Consider the following 15,064-nt stretch of genomic DNA (forward strand, 5'->3'; position numbering starts at 1 on the left):
AAGCCTAATTTTAACTGCAGCATGACTGTTTTGTGAAATGAACGTCTCCCGAACAGACATTCAAAAATAATAATTTTTCATATGAATCTACCAAGGAGGTCTATAATACCTGGAAAAATGTATCTAATAATATTTGCGATTTAAATGTGCTTGCAATAAATTTCATTTCGTCAGGGTACACGGTTATGCTGCGTTCCATTCAAGTTGGATGTGGGATATTCCTACTTGATATCTCCGACCATAAATTCATTCCATTTCCCAATTTTCGGAACTCCAACGCTCCCATTAGCTTAGCAGGGGTTTGACTCTCATTAGAGATGTCTCCTAGCAACCCAACTGATAAACAATGCTGCAGCGCTAGCATTTGTGCTTCAGGTGTACGATTATCAAAAGAGATTATAATGTTTTATACACCTGTTTCTGCAGGCATTTGTTAAACAAGCTGTAATATCATGTAATGTGGAAACAAACTCAGTTTTCGATATTACTTAATAAAGTGAATGTTTATCACTTTGTATATCTCCCTGATTGTCTACATGTTTGAGTGACATCATGCCCCTGCATCTCGGCGAAATCAGAGTTGAGAATTTCTGCACGAGCCTACAAGTTGTAATTGTGACTTTAAGATGCATTCCATTGCACTTTTCCTAGTAGGAAGTTGTAAAATCCGACTTTCCGAGTTGAATGGAACGCAGCACTACTTTTCAAAACTTGATCCAACACTGAACGCTCTATCAGCCTAATTTACACTTAGAAAACTCCTGATGTTGCTATAACAATGCAAAAAGCACTTACCAATTTATTTGAATTGAAAATCAGTCCTCCTTTCTTGTTTAATAAATTAAGCAGTCACACAGTCATGCAGAACATCTCGTGTTTTTAAATCCATAAGGATCTCTTTCTCAGTGGCGATACCAGCAGTGATGACAGCCGACTGCTCAGCAAGATCTCGCGCTTTTCGCTCTTGAAGTATGTACATCACTTAAAGCGTGATTGCGTCACTCAAGGCCAGCTAGAAGGCCTCCACTGGGACATATCCTAAAGATCACACCCACCAAGAGCAAATAAATCAATCTGATTGGCTGATGAATCTGACAGTCTGGCTTTAGTTGCTCATTCATTTGTACTCTTGAGGGATTCTGTAGAAATTCTGAAGGCCTAACGGATGGAGCTCAGACTCATGCGCTGCTTCAGTTTCGGGCATGTGATTTGTGAAACAGATGTCACACTTTGCTCGTAAGCATCAAGGAATAAATTCTGATTGGATAAACATTTTGTTTTTCGCTATTTGTTTGTAGATTAAGAGTGGAAAGCGATTAAAAATACATAGGCAAAAAGGTGATTGAGAATGAACGGATGAAAAATATTTATTTATTTGGCATGTTAGGCCAGCAGAGAAGGCTTTTGAATAGTTTTCAGTTACAGATGCCATTGTAGAAATGTACTATTCACATTTAGCCATGATTAATGAGTGAAAGTGTCCAATAACAGGGTGGTTACTGAGATTAAGCGAGTAATATTCAGCTGATCATGTGATCATAACATTGCAGCTCCCATGAGGGAACCCTTTCCATTTAGATTTAAAAAACTTTTATAAGGTTACTGATATGACTAGAGTCCTGATCTCATGTGAGTATTCATGATTTTATACATATGTTTCAAAATTACAATTCATTTCTTTGGAGCAAATTACTGAGTGCACCTTTAAACCTTAAATGCCTTATATGCATACATGTGTGTTTTGCACATTTTACAGCAAGCAAAAAGGTGTGATGTATTACACACAAACATCTAATTTATTGACTGTATTTGCAAATGGGTGAGAGAGATGTTAGAGGAAGTGATGAATGCGCACATCATTGCCAGCGTGTCTTCCCCTTCTGTCCTTCTTCTTGCTCCCTTTCAACCCATATGGCTTCCACATTCTGTCACTTTATCTCAGTACTGTGGGTTTGGTTGCTAGCCTGCATTCTCTACCAGGTTATCTTTCACCTGCCTCTTGTCTATTGTGAGTTCTCAGCAGCTGTATGAACTAGACTACAGTGCAGTAAAAGAATACTAGAACATTTCGGCTAAAGGCATCTAATCAGTAATATTCAGTCTACTTTCCAATTATGTTTTTTCTGGGACTGTAGTATGTATGTATGTAAAATCATTCTGCAAATGAACATACTGTTGCATTCTAGACACTCTGCATCCACCCACACAGCTTCTGTCTGCTGTTCGAGAGCACATAGTAAACAAACAGATTAATCATTAGCCTTCAATAATACAAACGTGGCATATTTAAGAATTTCACAGACATTTTTTTATTTTTTACAAGAATTGTGCATCTTATCATTTACATAATGAATAGAAAGTAACAAAACACCTTGTATAACTGACCATGAAATGAAATTAAACTTGCTATTAGATAATAGATGTGCTGATCAATGTTTGAAGTGTCTGTCCAGTCCTGCTAAATCAGAGAGAATCAGAATTTGAATCAATTCAATATTAATTCATTAAGGAATATTTCAGTTGCAATGTAAACCTTGCTGAGATATTAAAGTTAAGTTCTCTTTAATGTTATGTGAATTGTATAGGGATGGTACATATCATAAAATATTAATGTTTGGCATTAATATATAACTTTAATGTATTAATGTTTGACATTAAGATTAGAATAACATCCATAGCACACATCCAAAAAGATTTTAAGAATAAATGACTGGTCTTTAAGATCTTAATTAATCACAAAATCTATATTTTTGTAAACCCAGCTAGAAAGTGTCAGTGACTTGGAGCCTGATGTGAAGTACCAAGTGTCTTTTTTTTTTTTTTTTTTTTTCACTTTACTCCACAATTGTACAGATTTTAAATGCTATGCCAGATGGTCCCTCTTTCACCTTGGAAGCTCTTATATTTTTTATTTTTTAAGTCATCTTTTTCATCATAGATAGTGAAATCACTATGTCATTTGTCACCACGCCCACAATTGTTAAGATGGTCTCAAGCAACAGTAATCTATAACTAGCGTCTATCACCAGTTTGATCTATCACAATGTCAGAATTTCTCTCTAAGGCAGAGAAACGGTGCACTAAAGGTGAGCTTTAAGGCTAGAGTCTAGGTGTGAGCATTCCTTGATCCTTTTCTTTCAGATATTTTGATCTAAGTTGAAACAAGCTCATTCTGTTTGCAAACTCGCTTTTAAGAAAGTGACTTTTCTATATATGTTTGCTTTTTTTCTGTGTCTGTTGAACTGAGCATTAGCTGTTATGTCGTCCTTCACTCTGGTCTCTGGAGAAAGTGAAATTATTGTGTGGCAGCTCACCTGATTAGGTAACCAATGGGCTGCTCCTACATGTGCTTCTCCTTATGAGAACTCAGACAGCAAATGCACACTTGACTTTTTCCTCCCTGTTTCTCTCAGTTATTTCTCTAGTTTGATTCATTATGAAGTACATCTGCTTCCATTCACGGCACCTGGACACCAACGCATGGGACCATTAGCTGAACAGGCACAAACCCTCATACACACACACACATAGTTGCACCTCGTAAAGAGTTTGGTGTGAGATGTTTGGTATACAGTTTCACACAGACTAACACTCCCACTCATCAAACATATGAGCTTCCTGTTTGCCAGGGGGCCCCAGATGTAGACACAATCTTTTAACCTTTATATTTACATTTATTCATTTGGCAGACGCTTTTATCCAAAGCGACTTACAAAAGCGGAAAAACATATGCGAATCATCTAAAGGAGACAGTGGTACGAAAAGTGCCATATTACAAAGTTTCACTAGCATCAGAATAGCATTCAAAACCGATTAAAGTGCAACAAGGATTCTTTTTTTTAAATTTTTTTATTTTTTTTAGTGACTGGTTAAGTGCTCATGGAAAAGATGTGTTTTTAGCCGTTTTTTTGAAGACAGAAAGTGAGTCAGCTTCACAGATGGAGTTGGGAAGGTCATTCCACCAATGTGGTATGATGAAGCCGAAAGTCAGGGAAAGTGTTTTGGTGCCTCTTTGTGTTGGTACAACAAGGCGACGTTCCTTAGCCGACCGCAGGCTTCTAGTGGGTGCGTAGCTCTGCAGAAATGATTTTAGGTATGCTGGAGCAGACCCAGTGACTGTTTTGTATGAAAGCATCAGAGCCTTGAACTTGATACGTGCATCAACTGGCAGCCAGTGAAGAGAGACAAGGAGTGGTGTAACATGCGCTCTCTTTGGTTGATTAAAAACAGACGTGCTGCTGTATTCTGGATCATTTGCAGGGGTCTAATTGCACATGCAGGGAGGCCTGCAATGAGAGCGTTACAGTAGTCCAGTCTAGTTATGACAAGTAACTGAACAAGAAGTTGTGTGGCATGTTCAGAGAGGAAGGGTCTTATCTTCCTGATATTGTAGAGTGTAAATCTACATTATCTTGCAGTCTTTGAGATGTGGTCTGTGAAATTTAGTTTATTATCGATGGTTACCCCTAGATTTCTGACTGTTTTGGAAGATGTTACTGTAGTTGCACCCAGCTGCACAGTGATGTTGTGTTCAACAGCAGGGTTGGCTGGAAAGACAAGGAGTTTGGTCTTGGCTGGGTTAAGTTGCAGGTGGAGTTCCTTCATCCAGGCCTAGATGTCTGCCAGGCAGGCAGAGATTCGAGCAGTCACTGTGGTGTCATTGGGCTGGAAAGACAAGTAGAGTTGCGTGTCATCAGCATAGCAATGGTAAGAGAAACCATGTGCCTGAATGATGGGTCCCAGTGATGTTGTGTATATAGAGAAGAGAAGTGGCCCAAGCACTGAACCCTGAGGTACCCCAGTAAGTAGCTGATGTGGCTTGGACACCTCACCTCTCCAGGCTACCTTGAAGGACCTACCTGAGAGATAGGAATTAAACCAGTCAAGCACAGTTCCTCTGATGCCTAGCAAAGAGAGGGTGGAGAGTAAGGTCTGATGGTTGACTGTGTCGAAGGCTGCAGAAAGGTCCAGTTGAATCAGGAAAGATGATCTGGATTCAGATTTCGCCTGTCTCAGTGACTCAGTGACAGACAGCAGGGCAGTCTCGGTGGAGTGTCCACTTTTGAAGCCTGACTGATTGTCATCCAGCAGTTTGTTCTGTGAGAGATAGGCAGTGATTTGATTAAAACTGCCCTTTCAAGTGTTTTTGCCATGAATGGGATGAGAGAGACTGGTCTGCATTGTTCTATTTGTATGGGGTTAAGTGCGGATTTCTTTAGCAGCGGGGTTACTCGAGCCTGCTTAAATGTAGTGGGAAAAGTGCCTGTAAGTAGAGATGTGTTAATTATGTGAGTGAGTGCAGGTAAGATGGACGGAGAGATGGCCTGGAGAAGGTGAGAAGGAATGGGGTCAAGGGAACATGTGGTGGGGTGGTTGGAGAGGAGGAGTTTAGAGATCTCAGTGTCAGTCAGAGGAGAGAACATAGAGACAGAGGAGTTGCATACAGGAGGCGGGTGTTTGACAGGGTGAGGTGCTGAGAATGTATTGCTGATGGTTGTAACCTTATTAGTAAAACATTTGGCGAAGACATCTGCTGTCAGTGATGTGTCAGGTGGTGGAGGAGGAGGGCAGAGAAGTGTGTTGAATGTTCTAAACAAGCTGCGAGTGTCTGTGGTGCTGCTGATCTTGTTCTGGTAGTAGGAAGTTTTTGCAGATTTAACGTTATCTGAAAAAGTTGCAAGCAGAGACTGATACTTACCTAGATCTGCTGGATCTTTAGATTCCTGCCATCTCCTCTCAGCTGCCCTGAGGTCAGTCCGATGTTCACGAAGGACGTCAGAGAGCCAGGGGCTGGGTGGTGTAGTACGTGCTAGCCTTTCCTTGTGCTATTGCCTACACAAAAACTGATAATAATAATAATAATAATAATAATAATAATCTCTTCCTCTCAATGTTCAGTCAGTGATTTTCTAGTTTTGTACCTCAAGCTGTGTTTGTCCCACACTCTCTTTCTCAAAACAACACGTTTTTATATCTTTATGAACTCTCCTGCATGCTTCATGTGAGACGTGCAGTTATATTGCTCTTGACTGATCGCAATTCATATCTTCCTGACAAGCAACATGGTAACCCCAACAAATCTCTTGACAAGCAGTTTTCTTTCCTGTTCAAGTATTTCCTAATGTGTATACACCCCTGAGTGCAAGATGACAATTTCAATGTAAAAAGTTTAATGCAAATTCTGTATCTGCTTAAAGTTTTTTATTTTTATTTTTTTTTTACTTTTAGGGGAACACTTCCATAAAGATGGCTTTAAAGCTAACAGACATGGACCAATTTTGATTTCATGGGGTTTTACAATGTATCCAGCTTGCCTTTTAAACCTGCTATGCTGCCATTAAGTACAATGCATGCAATGTACATGCATCCATTTGTTCATGATTTGTACATTTCTATTGAGACAGAATTGTTGTTGGGTTGAGGATTAATTATTTGCTGTTTTTGAATTGTCAAGCCTCTTAGTGCAGTATTGTTTATGGACTTTGTATGACAAATGAGAATTATTGTTTACAAAGTCTTTGTGCTACAGTAGCGTAGATTTATTCCTTCTTTTCCATTCCTTTATTGTATTTTATATTAGGCTCTCTAGCACTGTGCAATTTCATACCATAAATCTAAAAGGAAATGCCTGTTGTAGGATTAAAATAGACCTCCCAAAGCATTTAGTTGTCTGGCTACAGAATATCTGTTCATATCAAAATACTATTATTCTTATAATAGTATATATTTTATTGTAATCATGTGGCAACTTTGAACAAAGAGAGCATGTTTAAGTATTAAAAATGTTAAATTTTTTTCCCCCAGCATTACAAGCTTATGATCCAGAATAAAACAATGGGATTTATGAACTCTTTTCCTTTAGTCACAAGAAAAAGGGATACAGGAGTGCAATAAATCACTAGCGGTGTATCTGTTCATGACTTGCAGAGCTTTTTCTTGTTGGCCTTGCGGTCTCTGCTATATTTCAGAGCTACATTAGATTCACTATGTTTTTGGTTTCGAAAACTTCACAAGGATTAATTACACAGCAGACCGTATAGGCTACCAGCCTTTCCCTGTATAAGCTGTTTTGTGTGTGTGTGTGTGTGTGTGTGTGTGTGTGTGTGTGTGTGTGTGTGTGTGTGTTGCCTAGGATTGGTCTTGAATCTAAGAATGCCACTCGTGCAGTATAATTTAATGTCATGAAATCAAAATGGACTATTAATACACATTCCTGGTCTTATAGTGCACGATTTATAAGTGCATATCTTTTTGGCTGTCATCATGTTAATTAATAACTAAATATTTAGCTCTTTAAGACTACTACTGTAGGTAATGCAGCCTTTCTAAAATCTTGTCTATAGTTAACTCAGTAATTTAATGGCAGATAAAAAAAAAATTACAGCAATAATAGCAGACAAGCATTTCACAAGCATTACAATTGGAATATGCTGAAATGCTCAATGGTTAAAAAGCCTCCTCAAAAGTGTTAGTGGTGTTTCAGGAAAGCTGTATTCAGGTCAGCTTAATTTTGGAATGAAACATCAACTTTTCATGATTGACTTCATTTCTGATAGGATTAAGTTGACTCAAGTTTCACTTGGATATGTCACATAATCTAAGTAAAATGTTGTTTCATGTTGACTTTATTTTGTGTACAAAATCATTAGTGGTCATAGACACAGAAAATACAGTGTATGTATGTGGCTCTTCAGACAACCTTTGCATTTATAGGAACCACAGGATTTATTTCAACAAATAAACATTTTCTCCAGACAGTTTGGCAAGCATAATCTCACTGTTATTTAAAGGGTTAGTTCACCCAGAAATAAAAAATTCTCTCATCATTTACTCACTTTCATGCCATCCCAGATGGGTATGACTTTCTTTCTGTTGCTGAACTCAAATGAAGTGTTTTAGAAGAATATCTCAGCTCTGCAGTTCCTTTCAATGCAAGTGAATGGTGACCAGAACTTTGAAGCTCCAAAAATCACATAAAGGCAGCATAATAGTAATCCATACGACTCCAGTGGTTCAATATATGTCTTCTGAATAATGTGATGGTAAAAGTGGAGATTTATTGTAAAAAAAGGACATAAATATTGATCTGATTGTCACCCACACCTATTAAATCCTATTAAATTGCTTCTGAAGACATGGATTAAACCACTGGAGTTGTATGGATTACTTTTATCCTGACTTTATGTGATTTTTGGAGCTTGAAAGGTCTTGTCATCATTCATTTGTATTTTATGCACCTACAGAGCTGAGATATTCTTCTAAAAATCTGCACGTTTGTGTTCTGCAGAAGAAAGAAAGTCACACATTTGGGATGGTGTGTTCAAAAAACAGAGAAGGATGTAGCTGCAGGCAGTGTTGCTCCAAAAAGGGGCGGGAGCTCCAACTAGCCATTAAAGATATTGGGAGCGCCTTACCTAACCCTTTCCCTACCTTAACCGCGAGTGGAAATGATGCCCTCTTCTGGAGTTGGCGCAACCCCTTTTTGGAGTAACCCCGCCCACTTTTGGAGATTCTGCAGCTATACCTACTTGAAAAAAACATGGCCCTTTGGGGTACCTTTTTTGTCAGTATGAGCATTATTATACACTGTAGATGTCGCTGTGGGATACCCCACGTGGGTAAAGCACGTTGCTCCTCCAGGTTCCCATAATGCTTTTATGTGTTTACCTCCGCTCTGACAGCACCGGTGCTGCTCACTGGATCTTCTAATTACCGACTAGAATTCAGCATCTGTCCAGCAGTGCTGTATGCACTGAAACATCACCATATCTTGGGACAAGTCCTGCATTATTCACCGGTCACACTTGGGAGATTGTCGACAGCTTTGTTAACGTGGGCTTCGGAAAATTCCTCGCTCTTAATCTGAGGTGAGTGTGCATATAAAGTTATATCATCATACATTGCAATACGAATGTGGGACAGAAGCATACGTTTTAAGCTTTTGCATTGGAATGCAGCCGCAGCGGCACTGAGCTGTCTTTCGCAGATGTCCCGTGATGTTTCCTGGTGCGGTGGATTCAAAACTGTCGTTGAAACATGAAATGCATCCGTCTGTTGTAGCGAGTCTCGTGCTGGTGTTATGTTCAAGAGCACGCGCATCATTTCACTTTCACATCACTTCCAAGTAGTGCGTTTTTAAACACTTTAATATGTATATTAACGTCAAAATGTTTAACCAAACGAATGCAAGATAAAGTGTTAAAACATGCAAGAGACACCAGCCGTCCAATTTATAGAAGTAATTCGGACGTTTTAATGTTTTTAGGCAATTTTAGTGGTCTCGAGACAAAAATGTACCTCGCTGACCAGAGTTTCTGTCAGAATATCATAGTTACGTAACGTTTTTGTTGCTACAATGAAACTGTGGTAACTTGGTTATGGTCATCGAAAGGAAACTGATGACAGATACATTCTAAAATCTTCTTAGACTCTTTGAAAAAGATACCATTTTATTTGTCGTGTTATAAAGCATTATTGTAGTAACTATGGCATTTTGGCTATGGATACCATGGTACAGCATCATGAGTGTCATGATACTATTTTGAACCCTCCTACCTGATGACTTCAGCAGAGGTTGTCTCACTTGACTAGATGAGATATTACTGTCATATTTTGTGTCCTCAAACCTCTTTCATGCATCATTTGCGTTCACTCATTCTCCATGCATGCAGCTTTTTCTGCTTATAGTGACGTTATGTGTTCAGTTATTTAAACTCTCTATTAAAACTTTTATCAATGTTTTCATATGCTTTCATTCATACATTTCTCAAACCAACTAAGATTGCATTTATTTTATTTTATTTATTTATTTATTTTTTTGTACAACTACAAGATTTAGATGCCCTGTTCAAGAGTCATAATTAAATGTTTGGTTCTTTAATATTTGTCAGATCTGCCTAGTTAATTTACATAAATCGACCTTACGCCTAAGCTTTTAGAGTTGTTAGAAACTCAGGTCCCATTATTGGAAAGTAACTTGTTGAATTGTGTGGCATAACCGACAATTGATAACCATTAAAATGTCTGTAGTGTTCACAGCAAGCAGTGTGATGCATTTAAACCGTTGTTAAATAAGCTTAAGAATCATTTAATTTTCACACCATGCATATTTGTTGAGCTAGGCTTCTGGTAGAATAATAATTTAAATATTTCTCTGTCCTGCTGTTTTCCTGTGTGATCTCAATATTGGAGGTATTCACCACATGCAGAAGTATTTTTAGAGTGAGAACTGCTCAGAATGGCGCAAAGCGTGTGAGTGTCAAGACAGCACCAAAAACACGTCTGTAGTGATGCACACAGAAAGCTTTGTGTCCTAGTAATGCACGAGAAATGCACAACCACTGGCGGGTATCAGTGCATGAAAGTTAAGGGGGTTTGTTGTCAGCAAACTGAAGACCGGCCGTTTACTTGTAAAAGTTTTGGTTCTTTAGACTCACAAATGCGCAGAGAGATAATTGCAATAGAGTGAAAAAGACATAAAACCTTCTTCAATGAGTGCAATTTCATACACAATTCAGCTAAATGCTGTTATCACTCCTCTTCTTAGTGCTTAATCCCATTCCATACATTCAGTTATTTAGTAACAGCCGAATACACTCCCAGAAAATTCAGGTAGTGACAACCAAATTAACTAGGGCTGTCAATCAATTGGAATTTATAATCAAATTAATTACATCAAATGGCAATGAATTAATCGCATATATCAATATTTGCAGAGAAAGGCCCCCTATTAAAAATAATTCAAGATATAATGATTAAATATAAAAATTATAATATATATGTATTATATATATATATATATATATATATATATATATATATATATATATATATATATACATATGTTTGTGTGTGTGTGTGTGTGTGTATATATATATATATATATATATATATACACACACACACACACACACACACACACACACACACATATATATACACACACACACACACACACATATATATATATATACACACACACAGACATATCAGTATATATAATTCATATAATTAAAATAAAGATTAGTAAAGCATTGATTAGGCAATACAAAAAGTGGCTTTAGAAGGCAATAAACTGTTTACTTTATTTCTATATCAAGAAACAAGCCAATCATTGGCCTACAGTCCACAGCAAAACATTTTACAGCTGAATTCATCCTGTACATATGCGTCAGATGGATGCTTTTGGAGCATCTCGCTTATGTGTTGTGTTTGGTGGTGTCAAACACAACACGCAGTGAACGTCCAACTGTGTTTGAACGTGTACTCATCTAATGCTGTCTGCTGTCTGTAAGGTTGATTTGTTGCCTGTAGGTCTGGGTATTGATACAGATTTCCCGATTCGATTTAATCCATATGGGTATATTTCAGATATAAAGTCCCTTTTGCTTAATTTTGAAAGAAATTATCTCCCAGCTATTGCTGTTAATCATACAGGGGAACTTCTTACTTGGTATCTTATGAGAATATGAATTTTGCTAATTGTATTTAATTAGTTTTTCATCATTTTGGTCACATTTTAGCTTTTAAAAATGAACATATACATGTATTTAATCATTAAATATGATAATATATTGCATATACTACTTTTTTTTTTTTTACATGTTTATTGTCTAATAACACAATTTGTACTATTTGCAGTTATTTACATTGATTTGTTGAACACATGCTAAAAAACACTGTACTGTCTCTTTAAGAAAGACGGCATTTCTGTACACAGCATCTGTAAATGAGCTTATGTTAATGAGAGAGACTCAAACAGCTTTATCTCATCTGTCCTAAGAGTGATTAGAATAAAAGGTTTCTTTTTTGTTGTTTTTGATCAATTACTGACTGCAGAGAACAGAAAGGTTATTAAAAGAGAAATTATTCAATGGCAAATGGGTCGCGTGGATCTCGTCTTTGGACACACACACATTACACGGAAAAACTTTTGCTCTCAACATGTAGTAAGAGGATCTCGCTGCTGAATACTCCACCAAATACTACACAATCACTGTTAAGTGAAATCTAAACATTTACCAGCCAGCTGCCAATATACATTTTATTCGCATAGCACAAAATTTGGTTGATAATGTGAGCGATTTCCTCTCATTGTAGTATAGGGTAAAGAGTAAAAGATTGATCTTGGGATTTTAGAATCGATGTCGATATTTTTACCCACCCCAAGTTGCCTGTACAGCTGGAGTTGCGCTTCTTCTTGCTGATGGAGACTTGTAAAAACATGAAGGTGGTACTTAGTGCTGTCACGATTATGACATTTGGCTGACGATTAATTGTACAACAAATAATTGCAATTAGGCAATTGTGTAAACTCACACGCTCACACACACTCGCAGATATATGCACTGGAGTATTCTTGGATCCGTCTAACGTTATTTGATTGAGGAGGACGACAAATCTTTGAGGTAAGTAACGTTAACTAACATTAAATGTATCCACTGCATACACTACTCCACACACAATTTATCATCATCAGTGTACAAGAGCAAACAGATAATATTACTGCCGAAGTTACAATCATGATTAGGGTGATAATACGTCCTCTTTTTACCGGGCATGTCCTCTTTTTATCGGACCTTAAAAAAGCGTCCGGCCGGGATTTCTAAATTTGCGAAATTGTCCGGGATTCGGCTTTAGTTGCATTATGATGTGCATCTGGTCTAATACTTAATTGTGTGCGTGCATATTTGCATTGCTTTAACCCCTCTTTGTAAGTCCCGCCTTCTCGCACACCAATTGGTCAATTATAAGAGGCTTGCAGCAACTATTGGCCAAATTCCTGCCTGCCAATCTCTCCGCAAATGCGCAAAGCACTGTTTTCGGCATCAAACAGCTTGACTGTAGCAGCAAATGACATCTGAGTGGAAACAATGCCCAAACGAAAGTGCAAATTTACAGAAGATTTGCACAAAAAATTCCCATGCTATCATCCAGGTCGAGATCCGAGGGAAGCAGAATGTATGACATGTAAAGTTGGCACTTATGTGTCAGTTGCTAATAAAGGTGCAAGTGATTTGGAAGCACACATTAGCTCTGTGAAGCATAAAGGGTCAGCAAAAGGTGAAAGTTCATCAGGTAAATTAACGGACTACTTTTTGCGACCAGGTAAAATTGTTATCACATTGCTTCATTTTCCATGGCCATTCAAAATAATACTAATAGTAAATGAAGGTACACTCATGGCATCAAATATTTTATTTTAGTACATGGACATTCAAAAGAATGTTGGAAATTTTAATTTATTTATATATATTTATGCTATGCTAATAGAGTGTCTTTTTCACTGAATTAAAGTTTGCATTCATAGTAACACTGTTTTGAACCCTATTATTCCACCCCACCCCAATCGTTACTAGGTTAATTGGCATAACGTACACTGCTTACGGCTTCACTAGTTAGCTATCGTTAGCAGTCTTGAGGTAACGTTAAAAGATAAAAAGCTGAAACTGACATCCCTGGTTTGTTCCCGGTGAGAGATTAGTTAGCACCACAGACTCTAGCTCTGAGTGAAAATTGTGGGTTAGTTAGTGTCAGTCCAGCTAATTTTAGCCAATCGCTTTTGGCGAGGCAGATCTTGGCTCTGTTTTTGAATTAAACCCTGGCTGGGGGTGAAGAGCATCATGTATATGGGGAAGAATTGCGGGTGCTGTTTCTCACAATTCGATTTATTTCAAAGTTGCCTAATGCAGCTTTAAGAGCTCAAAATTGTTTTCAAGAGCACAACACTAGCCTCTTAATTTTGCTCTCAAAGTGCACCAGATGGAAGTATCTAACTTTAAAATGTACAACATTTTCTTATGGGGGAGCATGCCCCCGGACCTCCCTAGAGGGTCGGAGGTCCACCCCCCATAGTCTCACTAAATCCACTGGGAAACACTGTACACTTGTTTTTGAACTCATATATTTTACAATTTTTAAAATAAAAAATAAAATATAATTTATATAATATAATAATTATATTTGTATTTTATTATGCAACAGTAAAACATTTTATTTCCTAATTTCTTCACTTTCACAAGTTATTTGAATGCTCTGATTAAACCCACAAGCCCTTATTTTGTCATGAAGCAAAACCTCTGAGATTTAGTTTAATCATTTTATCACTCCACAGAAATAGAGTAAGAGTGCGTCTCCTCCTTGTCACTGCGTGTCATTAACACAGCATGTATGAACCAGGAACATTTGCCATCAAACGATCGTTTAAAGTGAAACCGGTGTGCTTTGCATTCACTATCAAAGTTTTTACTTGTTCGTTTACATTTTCGTGGGAGTTTGGCGCGAGCCTCTGCTGACAGCGCAGGCATCAGGACAGGAGCTGTCAGGAGCTTTTTGACCTCTGCGGTGCGGCTCAGTGACTCTCGGACTCGGTGTTCAACTGAATGACACACAAACGCGCCGTTCATGGCATTTATAAAGTATATTCGCTTAAAATTCCCTTATTTGGGCATCAAAATGTGATTGGAATATGAATGCCCCAAAATTGTGGTTAGATCAAATAACCGCAATCAGACGGTTATTTAATAATCACGACAGCCCTAGTGGTACTTGAATTACGGTCTGGGGGCATGATTAATTGCTTTATTTGTATTTATTTTTATATAATTAATCGCATTGAATTAGCATGTTAAATCATTGAGTATGCATAGAGTGAACATAACCGACTGAACATGTAGTTGTTAATGCGGTGACGCCACTATCTTTAGGATATTTCTTTCCCATTTGCCCTTTATAATCTCTTTCTCCTGGTCTGAGATGGATTCGTAACCTTCCACAAAGCTATTCTGAAATACTCTAGCTTCACATCATGAGGTTTATCGGTAGTGTTCAAGACATTGTATTACTCTGTCTGATTCTATGAAATTGTGGAGTGAACAGTCTGTCTGTGGGTCTTATTTTTGTTCCACTGTAAGTATGTTCTTATAGACCTCAATTTGCTGTTCTTAACACTGCTGCTTACTCTATGCTGGGAGGACTTAGCCTTGACAAAATCCTAGCTCAGATCCTGCTTAGGCTTTGACTAAAGGAAATAGAGGATCAGCACAGTGACTATGTTTATTTCTTC

At 37.8% G+C, this 15,064-nt stretch overlaps 1 protein-coding gene across 1 annotated transcript in view; it reads left to right on the forward strand.

Annotated features, from left to right (window-relative positions):
- The first annotated feature begins 8,617 nt into the window (after window positions 1-8,617).
- Window positions 8,618-15,064, forward strand: part of enox2 (ecto-NOX disulfide-thiol exchanger 2) — a 276,169-nt gene continuing 269,722 nt past the window's right edge. Inside the window, exon 1 of the mRNA XM_051650180.1 lies at window positions 8,618-8,867. The gene's annotated coding sequence lies outside the window, so the exon portion shown is untranslated. The remainder of the gene's footprint in view (window positions 8,868-15,064) is intronic.

Source organism: Myxocyprinus asiaticus, chromosome 22 (assembly GCF_019703515.2).
Source record: "Myxocyprinus asiaticus isolate MX2 ecotype Aquarium Trade chromosome 22, UBuf_Myxa_2, whole genome shotgun sequence".
Lineage (NCBI taxonomy): Eukaryota > Metazoa > Chordata > Actinopteri > Cypriniformes > Catostomidae > Myxocyprinus > Myxocyprinus asiaticus.